This window comes from Manis javanica, chromosome 2, assembly GCF_040802235.1.
Source record: "Manis javanica isolate MJ-LG chromosome 2, MJ_LKY, whole genome shotgun sequence".
NCBI classification, from domain to species: Eukaryota; Metazoa; Chordata; class Mammalia; order Pholidota; family Manidae; genus Manis; species Manis javanica.
In genome coordinates, this window is record NC_133157.1 from 12,714,003 (window position 1) to 12,728,972 (window position 14,970).

Here is a 14,970-nt window from a genome sequence, read left to right on the forward strand (position 1 = left end):
CCTGTGTGCACAGAGTACTGGTAATTCTCACACCAGACCTTCCAAGTGGGGAATCATATCCCGTTTTACAGATGAAGATCCAAGAGCAAAAGTGACTTGTCTAAAACCCCATAGCCAGTGATCAGCAGAGGGCACGTTTGAACTCAAGCCACCTGCCTCCTGGCCCGGGAAACTGTCCCCAATTTAGGGCGGCACCAAGCAGTGCTTGTTCACTGGAGTGACTGGGAGGGAACGGGGCTTGTGAGGCAGGGAGGTGAGAGGTCAGCTCCCAGAACACAGGGCCCGAAGTGGAGTGGGAGTGGTGCCTCGGCCGAGAGCCCATGGACCCGGCCTTCATCCTTGGAGCTTAGGTCCTCTTTCCATCACTCCTGAAGGGAAATAACAGGGTCTGGGATGGATGGGTATGGGGGGCTGAGCACTAAAGCCAGGGAAGAGTCCTTCCGTGCCCGTGGTCTCGCGGGCCACTGCTGTCTCCCCCTGGTGTGAGCCAGGGCCCAGGTCTTGCCTCCTGACGGGGCTGTTCTGACACCCCTGAGTCTCAGGGAGAGGGGCTCCTGAAGTCAGCCACATTCTTAGGACCATTCGGAAAGACACTGGGTAGCAAAAGAAGACATCTGTGGTTGAGTGGCGGTTCTTCCTTTTCGCGGGCATCAACCGAGAGACGAGAGAGTCCACCTTCCTTCTCTCTGTGTGCAGCACGAAGGGATCCCCAGGCCCTCAGTGCCAGTTCCTTCCTGGACAGAGGTGGCAGGTGCCGTGTCAGGCGGGGGCAGCTTTATCTGTGCCCACTGCTGTGGGGCTGACAAGAAAGTCATTAGAATGGTAAACACGGTTCCCCTTCTCAAAGGGCACACACTCATTCATTCAACAAAGGGGCAATGAACATGTTAGTAGGCACTGGGTCCTATGGGAATACAGAGAGAATTATTTATAGATCTTACTCTCAAGAAAAAAATATAATTGAAATCATTACTCAACATCTACTACGTGACAAATAAAAAATGCTCATTATGAATTACATTTAATTCTCCCCAGCCTTGTGAGATAAGGGTTGTTATTCCCATTTGATAGATGAGAAACCTGAGGCTGGAAGAGGTGAATTTACACAGGTGTGTCAGGTGTGACAGTGGGGACCCTGGGACTTGAACCAAGAGCAGTCTGCTGTCCTGCCTTCCATTATTCTAGTGTCTCCAGCCACACAAATGAAAGGAATGTGCAGGTGACAGTCGTAGTAGAGTACAGCCAGCCCACCAGTGGGGGATGCCGCAAAGGAGGGTGGCTGTGAGTCTAAGAGTGTGAACACATACAAAGCGCTTAGCATGGTGTGCGACCCAGAAAAGGCACTCACTAGATGTTCTGTCTCCCTGAGGGCCAGCATGTGGTCCCAGACCATGTAAAAGCATCTTGCTCAGTGCCCGTGAGTACTAAATGAGTGAATGGATGCCAATATAAAAAAGGTCCCACATCCCCAAAGCAGGGGGTTCCAAGTGTGAGAACTGTGGATTATAGTAGAAGTGGTCTCGTGACAGGGTCTCCCTTTCCTCTTCTTAACGTCCAGTGTAAAACGACAGCTCACTTGGATAAGACCGTCACCCCATGCCCAACACCGTGTGCTCATGCAGCGCCCCCTTCCAGATGCCAGGCCAGACCTTCCTTCTGTCCTAATGAGACTGGTGCCCACTGGTGCCCGAGACCTTCCTGAACCTTTATATGACCTGCCTGAGGAGACCCTCTTATTGAAATGGGAGAAGAAAAATGGTGTTTAAAAAGATTAGTGAGAAAAAAATAAAAACTTTAAAAAGAATACACACCATGAAATCGAATCTCAGATCATCCTTTTAAATAGGCTTATTTTAAATTGTTCTAGCTTTTTATTGGACCTTGGTGCATAGAATTGGATTTATCATAATTCTTGGTTCATGAGATGGAAGTCTGTCCTGGTCCATGCATAGCCTACTTTTATTTAGTTAGCTATTTTTACTAATGGAATAAGCATCCACAAACTCACCACCCAAAACAAAAGCTAGGACCTTGACATTAACCCACGCCTAACGCATGGCTCTCCGCCAACACCAGCCCATTCCCCTCCTCTCCCCACCCATGGAATCCTCATCTGCACCCTGTGCTCATTGATCCCTAAATATGCTTGTCTTCCTCTATGTCAGAATGTCAATGACTATTTAGGAGCTTGATGGAATTTAGTAATAGGCAATCTCACACTCTCCAGACAGCCAATGTAATTGTCATTAAAAAAAAAAAATAAAGATTTCAATTTGCAATTCTGGAATTTCTAGCAGAGCACAGAAATCTTAATGAAGGTGTCATCAGCAAAACTGGAGTGTGGTAGCCGTCTTGCTGCCCAGAATCAAAAGAAGACACGAATCTGTCAGGGAAGATGCAGTTATTTCACGTAAATTGCACTCACGAGCTCCTCCTTATCCTGGAGACTCAACTCTTTCCAGAGTGGAATTTCACTTTGCTGTGGTGGAGACGAGGGCAGCATTAAGATCAGGCAATAAAAGACGGTATCCCTGGCATCATCTGTGAGAGAAACATTTCACTTGCAAAGGGAACATCTGAGCCGAGCACCTGGCATCTTGTCCATCTAACACACAAATGACATCTAGCGACTTCTGAACCTTGACAGCTTTGTTCCCTTTGCAGCCAGATGTTTTGCTGTTTTAAGATATAAGCTAAAGGTCCTTCCTAGTAACCAATGGAAACATGATTGCAAAGCAAGAGAAAATGTATAGAGTCTTTACCACCCCATGCCTCTACCCGTTGGAGTTCTGCACACACCACATGCACCTTGTTTGTGGAGGGAAATGGCAGAGCTTAATGTCTGATACATACTGTGGACTCTTTGGCCCAAATAAGAAACATTTTTTTCCACTGCTTGAGGAATACCTGAGGTACATGCCCCCTTCCTGGAGGTCTTTGGTTTGCCTGGCAGTATAGCCAAAGCCATGGGCTCTGGGATCAAACAAACCTGCCTTCAAATCTGGGTTTCAAATCTGCCATCTGTGTAACCTCTGCAAATTACATAGCTTCCTCTGAGCCTCATGTTACTCATCTGTAAAGTGGAGCTAAAAATGGCGCCCACCACATAAAACATAGACGTAGATGAAGTGAGATGGAGCACAGACTGCGCTCAGGGCAGGGTCTGCCACAGCGAATGCTGTGTTACCATACTATGATGATAACCATATCATATCGTGTCATACGGCATTCTTCAACAAACTGGAACAAATAGTTCTAAAATTCATATGGAACCACAAAAACCCCGAATAGGCAAAGCAATCCTGAGAAGGAAGAATAAAGCAGGGGGGGGGTCTCCTTCCCAACTTCAAGCTCTACTACAAAGCCACAGTAATCAAGACAATTTGGTACTGGCACAAGAACAGACCCACAGACCAGTGGAACAGAATAGAGAGCCTAGATATTAACCCAAGCATATATGGTCAATTAATATGCCATATCATGTCATAGTAGGGCACCACTACTGTTATTATCATACTATTGCTCTTTTGCACTCCTCTCAGGAAAAGCTTCTGGGGTGCCTACTCATGCCAGGCACTCTGCAGGTGCTGGGAATAGACAGGAAGAAGTGCCAGCTTATCAGAGGGCTGGGCAGGGTGGTGACACTTTCCCTGGGGGCCCAGTGCTCAGCGGAGCACCAGGCCTCCCTCTCCTTTCCCTCCACAACTGACCTTGCCTGCCTGTGGCCTGGACTGTTACCATAAGGAGCCTGGTGCCTGGCCCCTCCGTCTTACACCACACTGTTGGGTGGTTGGACTGGGAAGAGGAAGCCGTGGTCCAGCTCAAGGCAAGTGGGTGCTGTGAGCTGGGAAGGCCAGGACCTGTAGCAGGAGAGGCAGGGCTGCCAGCCTCTGGGGCTGCCCAGCCTGGAAAGCCAGGCCTGTTTCTCTCTGCATCATCTGCCGCATCCCTCCCTGAGTCTGCTCTCTCTCCTCTGTGCTCGCCACCCTTGGCTGCCCTGGTGGCCTCTTGCCTCCCTCTGCTTCACCTTTCAACTCAGAGTGACCATCAGTGGCCTGCAGTCTCGGGCCTCCCAGCTCCAGCCCCACGGTAGAGCATCTGAGTGACCGAGGGCCTCGCAAACTGGACCCCTACCCCCTCAGCAACCCCCCTGCACCACTAGCCCCACTCACCTGCTCCAGCTAGGGAGGCTGGCCACCTTGGAGGTCCTCCACTGTGAGCACTCACCTCAGCCAGAAATTCCCTCCCCTCACAGCCCAGGCCCTTTCCTCAAGGAGCCTCCCTCAGCCCGCCGGCGAGGCCAGGTCCCCCTTCTCATCAGCTCCAAGGGCATCCAGCCCAGCTCCTCGACAACACTGACCACAGTGCTAGTTAAACGCTGTGCAGTGAGCCTGTGGCACCTGCCCCTTCAGCTCGACTAACCTTCATGAAGTAATGAAGCCTAGCTCTGTACCTGGCACATAGTAGGTGCTCTGTAAACATGTCAAAGGGACAAGGAATCAGACCGGGACACCCAGCTGACCCTGTGGGTATCTGAGTCTTGTTACTGTCTCTCAACAAATTTCCTCAGTCGACCTATGCAAATCAGCTGCCTCCCATACGTTCATCAGCTAGAATGAGCCCCAACTGAAATGCATTCGGTTAACGATGTTCTGAAATATTTAAAAGTATTTTTACTTGGAATGTTTAACAGAGCCTCACTTATACATATACATGGACGGCCCCCCCTGAAATATGGGAAGCCGCGGATAACAAGGCAGGTTTCACGCAGTGCCCCGTGCAACGTGTCTGGCACTCGCAGAGCTCTTCAGCCTTGAAATCATCTCGAAGTCAGATGGGTCTCTCTGGACGTGTGCCCTACATGCTTACAAAATAGTAGGCGTCAGAATTATTTTTAATAAAGCAAGTAAGCCAACAGAAATGCCAGCTCGCCCTCTCCCTTATACCGCCGCTTATCTGTAGGGCCTGCTGCCACGCAGGCTGCGCTTCCTAACGACTTCTTCCCTTCGTGCACTGCCGGGGAGATGTGCGTCCACACCCACAGCCCCTAGTCAGTCCCCATCACCTCCAGGGCTCTCTGCCTGTTTTCTGGCCCCACACCCCAAAAAAGAGACAAAAGGAGAAAAGCAGAATGATTTTTTAATGCAGACTTCCCCTTTTAAGCAGGTAATACTTGCTTATTATCCCAGATCTTGCCCGAACAGTGGCAGCAGGTGGGGCATTGTGGGAAAAGCATGAGCAACTGCATCAGATGGGTGGGCTTCCACACCCCACACCTCCCACCTGGGAGCCCTCAGTGGGGCACTTGTTTTCTTTAAAATGGAGCAGATGCCCTCGTTGGGTTGTCATAAGGGTTTGTAAAGAAGTACAGGCCTGGCTCTTATTTTCATTGCTTTCACCACTGTCCCAGTCCTGACATTTCTGTCTCCTTTACAGATTACCAGTTTTCCAACCACTTGTTCATTGAATGCTCACCGTCACTGTGAGCTTGGTGTTATTCCCATGACCCCATTCATGGAGGAGGAAACCAAGGCTCAGAGGGGTAAAGAGGGGGTCACTGCATAGCAGGTACCCAGTGCTGAGCCTCTGTCTGGAGCTGTCCCTAGAAGTGACAACAGCCAATCCTCAAACCCAAGTGCCCGATTTAGTCACTGAGGCATTCCTATGGGCTGGGCAGAGCTTTGTTTGGGAATATGACAGTTTGGTCCCTGGGCTTGGCTCAGGGAAACATCAACAAGGACAGGCACTTCCAGGGAGGCTTCCCCCCAGGGCAACTCCCCCATACAGTCATCCTCCTGTCAGAGAAGTCAGTGTAAATGTTCACACACACTTGGCAGTCATAGAGCATGGCACTGGAAACTCTCCACAGCCCTGCTATTTAGAGTTGAGGAAATGGGGATCAGATGGGTGGGGCCACCCAATGGCACCTAGCTAGTATGTGGCAGTGCTTGGATGAGGACCCAAGTCTTCTAACTAAATCTCCAGCAGGCTGCCACTTAAGGTGTCTGCCAGTGATTGACCAGAATACCATTTTACATTCCCACAGCAATGAGAGTCCCTGTTGCCCCACATTCCTGTCAGCACTTAGTATTGTCAGTTTTTTGCATCTAGCCATTGTAATAGATGTGTAGCAGTACCTCATTGTTTTAACTTGCAATTCCCTAAAGACATATGATGTTGAGCATCTTTCATGTGCTTATTTGTCATCTGTATCTTCTCTGATGAAAGTCTGTTCAGATCTTTTGCCCATTTTCTAATTGTTTTCTTTTTCTTATTGTATTATTTTAAGAGTTCTCTGTGTACTTTGGATAAAGTTCTCTATCAAATATGTCTTTTGACAATATTTTCTTCCAGCATGTGGCTTATTATTTCATTCTCTTAACAGTGTCTTTCACAAAGCAGAAGTTTTAATTTTAGTAAAGTCTAATTTATCAATTTTATTTCTTTCATGGATCTTGCTTTTGGTGTTGTATTAAAAATGCATAGCCAAATCCAAGGTCCCCTAGACTTTTCTCTATGTTATCTTCTAGATATTTTATAGTTTTGCACTTTACATTTAGGTCTATGACCCATTCTGAGTTAATTTTTGTGAAAGGTAAAAGTCTGTGTCTAGATTTCTTTTTTTTTTGGCATTTGGATGTCCATTTGTTGAAAAGACTACCCTCTCTCCATTGAATCATCTTTGCTTCTTTGTCACAGATCAGTTGATTACATTTGTGTGAATCTGTTTCTGAGCTCTGTTCTGTTCAGTTAGTCTGTTAATCTGTTCTTTTACTAATATTATATTGTTTTGATTACTATAGCTTTATAGTTTTGAAGTTGGGTTGTGTCAGTCCTCTGACTTTGTTCTTCTTCAGGTTTGTGTTTGCTACTCTGGTCTTTTGCCTTTCCATACAATTTTTAGAATTGTTAAGTTGGTCAATACCCACAGAATAACTTTCTAGGATTTTAATTTGGAATGTGTTGAATCTATCGGTCAAGTTGAGAAGAACTGACATCTTAGCAATATTTCATCTTCCTGTCCGTGAACATGAAATATCTCTCCATTTATTTAGATCTTGTATTTCCGTCTTCTGAGCTTGTTAAGTTTACTCATACCCATCTTCTGCATTGCAGTTAGGTTTGTACCCAGGTATTTTATTTTATTTTATTCTATTCTTTATTTCAGTGCTAATGTAAATGGTGTTATGTTTTTAATTTCAGATTTCAAGTGTTTGTTGCTAGTAAATAGAAAGCAATTGACTTTTCTATATACCTTAGAGCCCACATACTTGCTCTAATCACTTTTTTTGGTTCCAGAAGTTTGTCTATTTGTTGGGATTTTCTACATCCACAATAATGTCATCTGAGCATAAAGGTGGTATTATTTCTGCCTTCCCAATTTGTATACCTTTTCTTTTCTTGTTTAGTGTATTAACTAAGACTCCCAGTACAATGTAGAACAGGAGTGGGGAGAGGAGACATCCTTGCCTTGTTCCCCATCTGAGGGGGAACTCTGTTTCTCACCATTAAGTATGATGGTAGCTATAGGTTCTTTGTAGAAATTATTTAGCAAGTGAATGAAGTTCCCCTCTATTCCTAGTTTGCTTAGAATTTTGTGTGTTTTTTAATCATGAATGGGTGTTGATTTTGTCATTTTTCCTGCATCTATCTATGTGATCATACGATTTCTCTTCTTTAGCCTATTGATGTGATAGATTAATTGATTTTTGAATGTTGAAGCACCCTTGCATATCTAGAATAAATCCCACTGATCTTTTTATTCCTTATTGGCTCCATTGTTTATTCTGTTGAGGATTTTTGCATCTACGTTCATGAGAGATATTGGTCTATAGTTTTCCTGTCTAGTAATACCATTATCTACTATTAGGATAATGCTGGCCTCATAAAATGAGTTCGGACATGTTCCCTCTGCTTCTATATTCTGGAAGAGATTGTAGAGAATTAGTATCACTTCTTTCTTAAATGTTTGGTAGAATTTACCAGAGAAACCATCAGGCCTAGTGCTTTCCTTTTTGGAAGGTTATTAATTATTGATTGAATTTCTTTAATAGATACAAGCCTATTCAGATTACCTGTTTCTCCTTGTGTGAGTTTTGGTAAATAATGTTTTCAAGGAATTGGTCCATTTCACCTAAACTATCAAATTTGTTAGCATAAGGTCATTCATAATATTACTTTATTTTTCTTTTTTGTCCATGGTATTATTAGTGATGACCCCTTTTTCATTTCTGATATTAGTAATTTTTAATTACTAATTAGCAGCCTAATAATCTTCTCTCTTTTTTTTTTGGTTAGCCTGGCTAGAGGTTTATCAATATCATTGATCTTTTCATAGAACCAGCTTTTGGGTTAATTGATTTTTTTATTGATTTCCTGTTTTTAATTTCATTGATTTGTGCCCTAATTTTATTTTTTCTTTTATTCCACTTACATTGGATTGAATTTTCTCTTCTTTTCCTACTTCCAAGGGTGGGAGCTTAGATGACTGGTTTTAGATATTTCATCTTCTCTGATATATGCATTCAGTGCTAAAAGTTTCCCTATAAATATTGCTTTCACTGCATCCCACAAAATCCATTAAGTTCTATTTTCATTTTAATTGCTTTCAAAAAATATTTTGGACCTTCTCTTGAGACTTATCCGTATGTTCTTTAGACATGTGTTATTTAATTTCCAAATACTTTGGGACTTTCCAGCTGTCTTTCTGTTATTGATCTTTAGTTTAATTCCATTGTGGTCTGAATGCATACTATGTATGGTTTCTATTCTTTTAAATGTGTGAAACTGTGTTTTACAGCCCAGAATGTGGTCTGTCTTGGTGAATATTCCATGTGAACTGAGAAGAATGTGTCTTCTGTCTTGTTAGATGAAGTATTTTATACAGGCCAGTTAGTCCAGGTGACTGATGGTGCTGTGCAGTTCAACTATATTCTTACCAATTGTCTGCCTGCTGGACCTGTCAATTACTGATAGGTGTTGAAATCTCCAACTGTAATAGTGGATTTGTCCATTTTCCCTTGTAGTTTTACCCATTTTACCTCACGTATTTTGACACTCTGCTTTTAGCTTATAGAGTGTCACTTAGTACATTATTACATAACAATGTAATGTTATATCTTCTTGGAGAATTGACCCCTTTATCATTATGTAATACTCACCTTTATCCCTGATAATTTCCTTGTTCTGCAACCTGCTTCATCTGAAATTAATAAGCTATTCCCACATTCTTTTGGTTAGTGTTAGCATGATATATGTTCTCTATCCCTTTACTTTTTTTATGTCTTAACACTTAAAGTGGGTTTCTTGTGAACAACACATAGCTGGGTTTTGGTTTTTTAATCCACTCTAACAATCTCTGTCTTTTAATTGGTATATTTAAACCATTCACATTTAAAGTAATTATTGGTATAGTCAGATTAACATCTACCCTGTTTGTAACTGTTTTCCTTGTGTTACACTTGTTCTTTGTTGTTTTTTTTTAATCTTCCTCTCTTTTCCTGCCTTCTCTGGTTTTAATTAAACATTTCATATGATTCCACTTTCTTTCTTTTAACATATCAATTATATTTCCTCTTAGAAAAAAATCAGTGATTGTCCTAGTTTTTCATCTTTGAAGATTTTTCTTTCAAGATTTTCTCTTTGTCTCTGGCTTTCTGAAGTTTGAATATGATATGCCTAGGTTTAGGTTTTCAGTATTTTTCCTCCTTGTTTTCCTCTGAGCTGCCTGGATCTGTATTTTGGGTGTCTCATTAATTTTGGAAAATTCTTAGCCATTATTACTTCACATATCTCTTCTGCTCCTTTCTTTTTTCTCCTTCTGTTATTACCATTTTATGTATCTCACACCCTTTGTAATTGTCCCACTATCCCTGGACATTCTCCTTTTTTATTCACTTTTTTAAAATTCAGTTTATTTATACTAAAGAAAACAAGAGTTTAACTATTTCTCCCCACCCCTGCCTCTGGCAACCACACATCTGTTTTCTGTATGTGTGAACTTTAGTTTTTGTTTTTTGTTTAGATTCCACATATAAGAGAGATCCTACAGTATTTGTCTTCTCTGTTGGACTTACTTCATTTAATACAATGTCCTCAAGGTCCATCCATGTTGTCAAAAATGGCAATAGTTCATTCTTTTTTGTGGCTGAATAATTTTCCTCTGTGTGTGTGTGTGTGTGTGTGTATACCACAATTTCTTAATCCATTCATTCATCAGTGGACACTTAGGTTGTTTTCATATCTTGGTTATTGTAAATAATGCTGCAATGAAAATGGAGGTGCAGATATCTTTTCAAAATAGTGTTTTTGTTTTCTTCAGATGAATAACTGGAGTTAGAATTGCTGGATTATATGGTGGTCCTCTTTAATTTTTTGAGGAGCCTCCACACTGTCTTTCATAGTAATTACACCAGTTTACATTCCCATAATATATCTGATAAGGGGCTAATATCCAAAATATGCAAAGAATTTATACAACTCATAGCAAAGAAAGCAAACAATCCAATTAGAAAATGGGCAGAAGATATGAATAGATACTTTCCTAAAGAAGACATACCGATGACCAACAGATGCGTGAAAAGATGCTTAACATCACTAATCATTGGGGAAATGCATATCACAACCCCAATGAGGTGTCACCTCACACCTTATAGAATGGCTATCATCAGAAAGGCAAGATATAACAAGTGTTGGTGAGGATGTGGAGAAAAGGGAACCCTTGTGTCTGTCTCAGCAAGAAAATGGCCAAGTTAGCCAAGACAGAGCCTTATCCAGCCCATAGTTCATAATTTCTCACTTGCGGCCACGTTCAGTGTTCACTGGCAGCGTTTTGCAATGTGTGTTCATCTCCCTGGCATAGGTCATACCATCTGAAACTAGAAAGGCAGCCTTAGAGATCATCTATTCAAATTCCTTGCTTTGCAGATGAGGGTCCCTGAGACCCTGGCAACTTAATGAGAGAACGACCTCCTGTCCATTGGCTTTCTATCTCCCTATCCTGCTCTTTTTCTGAGATCTTTTGAGGAATAATTTGACACATGCCTTTTTGAAATAGTCAGCCCACAAGGATGTGATGAAATCCACACTGTGCCCCATCCAAGAGGGGAGCAGCAGAAACCATGCCCTTGGGGTCCCTGCATCATGCTGGAAGACTTGGGGGACTTCTAGAGGTCAGGTGTCCTTGACCTCCAGGCCCACCCTGAGGTCTAGATAGACCAGTGCTTCTCAACTGGGAGTGATTTTACACCCCCCACCCCACCCCCACCCACCTCCCAGGGACATTTGACCTCTTGAGGCATTTTTAGTTGTCACAGCTGAGGAAGGCGGGAAGTTGCTTTTGGCATCTAGTGAGTAGAGACCAGGGAGCTGCTAAACATCCTTAATGCATAGAACAGACCCCCCATGACAAAGAATTTTCTGGCTCCAAACTTGAACAACATCGAGGCTGAGAAGCCCTGAGGTAGAGTACGCCCACTCAGAATCTCCACAATAGCTCTGTGTGTACTTAAAATAAGCATGTTCCCTTAGGCTTCCCTGAAACACAGCTCCTGGGGCAGTGGGAGCTGTTCCCTGTGCCCCACTGGGGTCATGCACTGCAGCTGCCAGCCGGCTCAGGGCACGGGATAGCAGCCTCTTGGGAAAGGGAGAGGGTGCCACCTGCGCTGTTCAGCGAGACCTGACATGACTGAGGTGCTTTCTTCTCAGTAGCAGGTGGGCGTCTCTGCCCACACTTCCCCACTGATCGCATCTGTGAGGGGAGGAGGCTGCCTTATGTAAGCGCAGCCTCACACAACCTTCTGTCATTGTGGTGCACCAGGGCCTGGGAAACCCCCTCCCTCCTGAAGTCCCAGGGGAATGTGTTTATGTTCTGAACAGGCCCTGCACGATCTGCTCACCACCTGTGGGGTAAAATCTGAGCTCTTTAGCCTTTGAGATTGGCCTGACCAGCCTCCTCTCTATGCTCAGCAATCCCAGCCACCAGCCCCACTCTCCTCCCGCACACCCAGTGTGGCGGCTGTTGGGCCAATGCAGGCCAGGCCAGCATGCTTCCCCTCACGCCTCTGCTCATGCTTGTCTCCTTCCCTTCCTTGACCATCTGGACAGTGCCCGCATGTGCGACCCTTCTTGGTGAAGCGCCCAGGCCCCTCTCCCGGCCTCTTTGCCACTCAACCATGCTCTCCCTTGTGCTGTCTGTTCTTGGCACACCCCTCTAGTAGGTCTTAGCTTGTCATGGGCATCTGCATGTGTCTGTATCTCCTCTCCACCTGTCCTCAGTGGACACCGATGCCCATGCCTGATTCCTGTCTGGAGCCCAGAGCCTAGCACAGCGAAAGCTTACTGAATGAATGAGTGAGTGAGTGAGTGAGTGAATGAATGAATAGATGGGTAGGGTGAGATGTCATGGCTCCCTAGACTCAGAATGGCTACACCAGGACCCCTTATGATTGCCTGTTGCCCATCTGGTTACCTGAGACATAGGACATGTGACCGGGCTCTACCTCTCCTCCTGCCATTGATGCTGTGTGATCTTGAGCAAGTCACTGCCCTATACAGTAGAGCACCCCTGGTAACCAGCTGCAACACTGTAGCATGGTCCAGGAGTGGCCCCAGGAGAGGAGGTAATGTAATCTGCAACCAAGTTCAGCACTCCCCCTAACTCCCCGTTTGGGGTGGCCCCGGCTGGCCCCCAGACAGCACCGCTCCTGAGCATGGGTACAGTGAAAGAAACATTTTTGTGCACTAATAAAATTACCTTCTCTAAAGAAGGCAATTTGCATGTTAATGTTTTGGGTAATTCTGTGCAGCTCCAGTGCCCTCAGGGCTGCAATTTCTCTCTGACAAAGTGATAAAAATAAACTCCCGCATAAAAGAGCATTTCTCTTCTCTCTCATTTGTGCTCTAAAGTGACATTCTTCATTTAAGTCAAATAGTTGAGATCCACTTCTCTGTCTTATTTTTGACACTGCTTTGCCCCCCATCACCTCTCCAGTGATGGGCTGGCCCCTCAGAGAGGCCTTTCCTTGAGGAGTGGGCCTGGGCCTCCTGGGAAGGGGGCATCCCCCTACCCCAAAGGCTTCAGACTCTCTCTGGTCTTCTGTAAATTCCAGAAGGCACGGCCAGCCAACTGGAGGGCAAACATGGGGTGCAGGGGAGAGGGCTGCCTTTGGTGAGTGAGTTAGGGGGCTTAACTCCCCCCAGATTGCCTGTTTTTTGGAACCCAAGAACAACTACAAGGGGATGGAAATTCTGAGCCTCTGCCGTCTAGGGAAGCAGGCTGTTTATCTCGGCCCCTTGGATCGCCTAAAGACAATAAAGAAAGCAGCTCGGGTTTATGGGGCATCTTCATGTGCCAGATACCAGGCCAGACCCCTTTCATCTGTGTTCTCTCGTTGAACCCCCACCAGAGCGGGGCAGGGTAGATAGAGACTGAGGCTTCCAGAAGTGAGGTGAGCGAGCCAAGGAGGCCTAACAGCATGGAGGAGGCAGACCCCGAATTTGAAGTTAGGCATATGTGATACAAAGCAGGGGTTCTTCCTACCCTAAGAGGACGCTGAAGGCATGCTCATAAAATCTGCCTGTGACCCAAGCCATGTGAAGGGAGGAGACAGTTGGTATGTACCAGACCCTTACCATGTGCCATGCAGGACACCTACAGACTTCATTCAACTGCAGAGAGCACACGCCATGTGCCAGGCACTGGGGATGATGGGCTGTGCAGTGGCCACAAGACACCCAGGCCTCACACCCCTGACAGTCTGGTAGCAGAGAGAGACAGGCAGACAGATGTCAAGCACAGAAACACAGAAATAATCATGTATTGCATGTTGTGATGAGTTCTATGAAATAAAATAACCAAGTTTTAAGAGAATCACAGAGAGACCTAATTTATGTTAAGAGGTGGGTCAAGGAGACCTGTTCGTAGAAGTTCACACTGGAGCCGAGATCTAAGTGCTGACCAGGTGAAGACCGAGGGAAAGGAGCCCCAGCAGAGGGATTGGCTAGTGACAAGAGCCTGCGGGGGGACAGTGCGCAACAGGCTCTAGGAAATGCAAGGGGCAGGGCTGGCAGTCTTTTAGCAGGAGCAGTGCAGTGCAGAGGAAGGGGATGGAGTCCTCCCGATGAGCCAGAGGGGGGCAGTGGGGGTGGCGTGGTGTGCCGCGCCCCCAGGCAGTGCACGGAGACAGAATGGTGATGTACATGCCCTGTCAAGGCAGCCCTCTAAACAGTGCAAGAGCCAGGGAGTGTTTGACGGCAGATGGGCCAGATTGAGGGGAAGGGAAGAATCTCTTGAGCAGCAGGCACCAGGCTCTGACTCCAGCCACCCACCTCCCCTCCCTGGGGCCCTCTCTGAGCTTTTCTTCCTCCTGGGCAACAATCTGCTGCTTCCTTTGCATCCTCACCCCTTCAGCTCCGTTCCTCACCCCTCGCTCCCCTCCCCACATCCCCCTCCATGCCATCAGATGAGGCCTTGCACATCTCTGCATCTACCCAGTGTTTGCGAGTGTTTATGAAAGTGCATCACCCAGGCGGCCGCCTTACAAATCCTCTAGAGCAGGGCCTCTGTGGGGGAGAAGCGTTCCATTTGCTCGCGGAGGCTCTGCACACCTCTGCTGGGTGGAGGCAGAGAGCAGAGAGCAGACGGTGAGAGGGGGCCTTCTGGGAGGTGATGGGCACCCGCCACTGGAGATGGCCACGAGGGGCTAGCTGCCCACTGTTAGCAACGTCAGGGCGATGGCTCAGGCTTTCACAGGGGGACTGTGGGAAGACAGACAGACAGTACTAGAAACTGTCCTGCTGACTCAGGACTCGGGGCTCCTCCTCTGCCTCTCTGAGTAAACCTGATGCTGCGCGGACAAGTTCATGGAGCCAGGGCTTGACCCCCCCACTCTGTGGGACACCGGCTGAACATCCTTACCTCCCTGGGGCCCAGAGGCCTACAGCACCCAACTAACAGAACCCAATGTGAAA

General features: G+C 46.0%; 1 protein-coding gene across 9 annotated transcripts in view; it reads left to right on the forward strand.

Moving 5' to 3' along the window:
• The window catches only part of TTLL11 (tubulin tyrosine ligase like 11), a 228,343-nt gene that overhangs the window by 184,712 nt on the left and 28,661 nt on the right, over positions 1-14,970 (forward strand). The gene's annotated exons all lie outside the window — the stretch shown is intronic.